Genomic DNA, 6,000 nt, shown 5'->3' with positions numbered 1-6,000 from the left:
CCTAAAATGGTACCTTTATCTTCAACTACAATCGGCTCTCTGTAAATTCATACCCAATATACCTAAGCAGATCACTACACCTCTAGAAACAATTTGTAGTATCAACACTAGACCGAAAAATACAATCTCACAGCTATATATAATGCTACAAAACGAAACCAGCGACACCAAATCCTCCACCATGCTTAAGTGGGAGACTGACATTGGCAAGACATTAGACATACAAGAATGGCGTGACTTACTACACTCGGCATATAGAGGACTTATCAATGCGGACCTTAGAGAAAATAGCATCAAAACCATCTTTAGATGGTACTTAACCCCAACAAAAACTTACCACTTTGGGGAGGGGAGGAGTAAAAATTGTTATAGAGGATGCAATATAGAGGGCACCTATGTGCATATGTGGTGGGAGTGTCCTGGGATCGCTCAGATATGGACTAACTTATCGATATATATCAGCACACTACTAGAGGAACAAGTAACACTGACTGTGGAACAAGGACTACTTAATGCTCCACTACCGAAATATCATAAACATATCAACACTTTTATAAAAATACTATGCACAGTAACAAGAACGAACATAACTAGATACTGGAGAGAAAGACCCCCGACTTGGTTAGAAATTACAGACAAATTCAGAATGTCCTTACATGAAGCAGCAGCAATAATTCTGGGGACGACAGATGTGTTCTAGAAAGTGTGGTTTTACTGGATGCTACACCCATCTATAGTTAACGCATCTTCCGCAAGAATAGGCAGAATTCGGGGTGACTTCTCTTTAGGACAAAATGAAAAGGGGTTTATGACATGTAATGACAAACAAAACTAGTAGACGGCACTTGTTCCAGGTAATGAAATTATAGAGCTGTGTCTCTCTCCTCATGTGTAATTCTAGATCTAACTTAGCAATATGGCAAAGATACTAATATTTAAAATTTATGACCAAAGGTTATTAGTTGTTGTTTTGTTGTTTAATTGTTTTTTTTATTCTAAAATTTAATGCAGATTATACATTGCAGATAATGATTATTATATAGAGATATAGAGTAACAATTAATGTTTTATTTGTTTCTGAACCAAAGCTAAATTGTACTACATGACTGAATGTTGTAGGCTGGGATTTATACAAGCCTAATTAATGGACACACATAAGCAAGAAAACTGGATTTGCAAGGTTAACAAATAACTCAAGGACGCCTGTACGTGCGGTTACTCTACATTACGACTTAATGTATAAGATATATTTTCTGTATGAAGCTGTTGCCTTAATAAAAAATGATTTTAACATAAAAAAGACAAATAAAAAATACCAGAGCTGATGTTGATCTTTTACTGGGGAATTCTGATTAATTGGGACCACCTTTATCTGTATAACTGGGACATATCAATTCCCTTCTGCTTCCCAAGAATAACAAGGTTCAAAGAGAAATCGGATATGGGTGTACTGTTGGTATAAGCAGATATGTGATAGTGTTGTTACTTCCTATCAAACCATAGTATTTCAGGTTACTGCAGTGTGAGAGGCAGTGTCGAAATCCGCAGGTCAGCAGATGTTATACAAGTTCACAGCAGACCTGGCTGTTACTCACTGTCTCTTTATTTACTTTAAGAGGTGGGGATGGAGGTGTGTATAGTATTAACCTTGACCATAACAGCTGCTTATTTCTCTCTGTTTGCCAGGATATCAGCAATTGCAACCTTGAGTGCACTAATGGCATTTGTTTAATAACACATACAATTGTTTATCAAAACAGCTGGGTGCGGAGCAGAGATTTGCTCTAGTGGATATAATATTATAAGTTACTACAAACATTATTCCCCATAGCCTATAATATTATAAGTGACTACTGGAATTATTCCCTCATAGCCTATAATATTATAAGTGACTACAGGAATTATTCCCTCATAGCCTATAATATTATAAGTGACTACTGGAATTATTCCCCCATAGCCTATAATATTATAAGTGACTACTGGAATTATTCCCCCATAGCCTATAATATTATAAGTGACTACTGGAATTATTCCCCCATAGGCTATAATATTATAAGTGACTAATGGAATTATTCCCCCATAGCCTATAATATTATAAGTGACTACTGGAATTATTCCCCCATAGCCTATAATATTATAAGTGACTACTGGAATTATTCCCCCATAGGCTATAATATTATAAGTGACTACTGGAATTATTCCCCCATAGCCTATAATATTATAAGTGACTACTGGAATTATTCCCCCATAGCCTATAATATTATAAGTGACTACTGGAATTATTCCCCCATAGGCTATAATATTATAAGTGACTAATGGAATTATTCCCCCATAGGCTATAATATTATAAGTGACTAATGGAATTATTCCCCCATAGCCTATAATATTATAAGTGACTACAGGAATTATTCTCTCATAGCCTATAATATTATAAGTGACTACTGGAATTATTCTCTCATAGCCTATAATATTATAAGTGACTACTGGAATTATTCTCTCATAGCCTATAATATTATAAGTGACTACTGGAATTATTCCCCCATAGCCTATAATATTATAAGTGACTACTGGAATTATTCTCTCATAGCCTATAATATTATAAGTGACTACTGGAATTATACTACTGGAATAGCGGTGAGATCCAGTCGGCAGATTAGGGGTTAATGTTTGAAGTTAGGTGTCGGCGATGTTAGGGAGGGCAGATTAGGGGTTAATACTATTTATTATAGGGTTAGTGAGGCGGATTAGGGGTTAATAACTTTATTATAGTAGCGCTCAGGTCCGGTCGGCAGATTAGGGGTTAATAAGTGTAGGCAGGTGGAGGCGACGTTGAGGGGGGCAGATTAGGGGTTAATAAATATAATATAGGGGTCGGCGGTGTTAGGGGCAGCAGATTAGGGGTACATAAGGATAACGTAGGTGGCGGCGCTTTGCGGTCGGCAGATTAGGGGTTAATAAGTGTAAGCAGGTGGAGGCGACGTTGTGGGGGGCAGGTTAGGGGTTAATAAATATAATACAGGGGTCGGCGGTGTTAGGGGCAGCAGATTAGGGGTACATAAGTATAACGTAGGTGGCGGTCGGCAGATTAGGGGTTAAAAAATTTTTTCGAGTGTCGGCGATGTGGGGGGACCTCGGTTTAGGGGTACATAGGTAGTTTATGGGTGTTAGTGTACTTTAGAGCACAGTAGTTAAGAGCTTTATAAACCGGCGTTAGCCAAGAAAGCTCTTAACTACTGACTTTTTTCCTGCGGCTGGAGTTTTGTCGTTAGATGTCTAACGCTCACTTCAGAAACGACTCTAAATACCGGAGTTAGAAAAATCCCATTGAAAAGATAGGATACGCAATTTACGTAAGGGCATCTGCGGTATGGAAAAGTCGCGGCTGAAAAGTGAGCGTTAGACCCTATTTTGAGTGACTCCAAATACCGGCGGTAGCCTAAAACCAGCGTTAGGAGCCTCTAACGCTGATTTTCACGGCTAACGCCAAACTCTAAATCTAGGCCATAGTGAAATCTGCAGTTCTGGTGCACTCCAAATTCTGCTTGAGATGGTGATATGGCCAATGATTAAAGAATACTCACGTATGCCTGCTTCGTGTAACCTCATCCAGAGTTGCTTTGGAGCACAATATGTACTATGTATTTAGACCTTTTACAGAGGTTAAACACACAGTAAAGGACAGATATTCATTTAAAAATAAATTCCACTAACTAAACTGAACATTTTATTTGTACATAAAAATATCTTTTAATTTAAAACAATGGGAGAACATTTTAGCAGCCTAAGGGTTACAAAATGAGACTATTCTCAGATAATAAATCCCATGAGCACTGAAGCTTTTTTTTATCCCTAGCACTGGTGTACTGGATACAGTTTTGGCTGCTTGTATAGTGATTGTGCTGAAGATCAGTGATACTGTGAGATGCACCCCCCTCTGTTTCTATAAACACATTATTTACAGGGATGTCCAACCTAAGGCCCGGGGTCTACAATGCAGCTCATTCACATCCGCTGTCTATGTGCAGCACAGGATCCAGTGAGGTTTAGTGATCATCTGTATGTGATTTAACTAAGGAGGGGGGGGGGGGGGAGGGAAATTGACCAAAACATATGGGAGATCAAAATGTGGACCACAAGGCTAAACACCAAGGGTACCATCAGGGATATATGGACATGTTACCTGTTCTTACCTTTATTAAATAAATGTTTTCCAGAGCACTGGGCATGAGAAGGCACAATTGTTCTAACCTGGCAGGTTGCACGTTTGTGGTTAGAGTGTTACAGTAATGATTAGTGATAATTAAACCCCCACCCTAGATCTTCCATCGGATTCAGAACTGCTCCTTTACTCCTTTTCATACACAACACACACAGGGCTCTGCTGATGCTGTAGTCTGCACCTTCCTTATTGCTGTAATCCCTGGGAGGTTCCATTCTGCATCTCTGCTCTTTACCAGGGAGCAGCAGCCATACCCAGCATTGTGACCACATGCCCATCGCTGTGCACAGAGGGTGCAGGAGTCATAACCACCAGCACTGTGCACACAGGTGGCACCAGTCATACCTCGCACTCTGCACATAGAGGGCACCAGCGCACACAAATGGCAAAACCCAGACCAAGCGCTGTGCACAAAAGGTGCAGGAGACAGACCATATATATACCCAGCACTGTGCAGTCAATGGGTAGCAGTCATACCCAGCATTATGCACAAAACATGCAGGAGTCATACTTAGTAATGTATATACAGGGGCACTAGCTATACACAGCACTGTGCACACAACGGGTAACAGCCATACACAGCACTGTGCACACAAAGGGTAACAGCCATACACAGCACTGTGCACACAAAGGGTAACAGCTATACACAGCACTGTGCACACAAAGGGTAACAGCCATACACAGCACTGTGCACACAAAGGGTAACAGCTATACACAGCACTGTGCACACAAAGGGTAGCAGCCTTACACAGCACTGTGCACACAAAGGGTAACAGCCATACACAGCACTGTGCACACAAAGGGTAACAGCTATACCCTGCACTGTGCACACAAAGGGTAACAGCCATACACAGCACTGTGCACACAAAGGGTAACAGCTATACCCTGCACTGTGCACACAAAGGGTAACAGCCATACACAGCACTGTGCACACAAAGGGTAACAGCTATACCCTGCACTGTGCACACAAAGGGTAACAGCCATACACAGCACTGTGCACACAAAGGGTAACAGCTATACCCAGCACTGTGCACACAAAGGCTAACAGCCATACACAGAACTGTGCACACAAAGGGTAGCAGCCATACACAGCACTGTGCACACAAAGGGTAGCAGTCATATCCAGCACTGTGCACACCAAGGGTAACAGCCATACACAGCACTGTGCACACAATAGGTAGAGGTCACAGCACGGTGCACAAACGTTGAGAAGTTATACCTAGCAGTGTGTACACGGGGCACTAGTACCCAACACTGTGCACAAAACATGCAGGAGTTTTACTTAGTATTGTATATACAGGGGGCACTAGCTATACCCAGCACTGTGCACACAAAGGGTAACAGCCTTACACAGCACTGTGCACACAAAGGGTAACAGCCATACACAGCACTGTGCACACAATAGGTAGAGAGTTATACCTAGCAATGTGTACACGGGGGCACTAGTTATACCCAGCACTGTGCACACAAAGGGTAGCAGCTTTACACAGCACTGTGCACACAAAGGGTAACAGCCCTACACAGCACTGTGCACATAATAGGAAGAGGTCAAACACAGCACGGTGCACAAACGTTCAGGAGTTAGACCTTGCAGTGTAGGGGGCACTAGTTATACCCAGCACTGTGCACACAAAGGGTAACAGCCATACACAGCACTGTGCACACAATAGGTAGAGGTCACAGCACGGTGCACAGACGTTCAGGAGTTAGACCTAGTAGTGTGGAGAGTTATACCTAGCAGTGTGTACACGGGGGCACTAATTAAACCCAGCACTGTGCAT

This window comes from Bombina bombina, chromosome 6 (assembly GCF_027579735.1).
Source record: "Bombina bombina isolate aBomBom1 chromosome 6, aBomBom1.pri, whole genome shotgun sequence".
Lineage (NCBI taxonomy): Eukaryota > Metazoa > Chordata > Amphibia > Anura > Bombinatoridae > Bombina > Bombina bombina.
Note: the sequence above shows the minus strand (reverse complement) of the source record.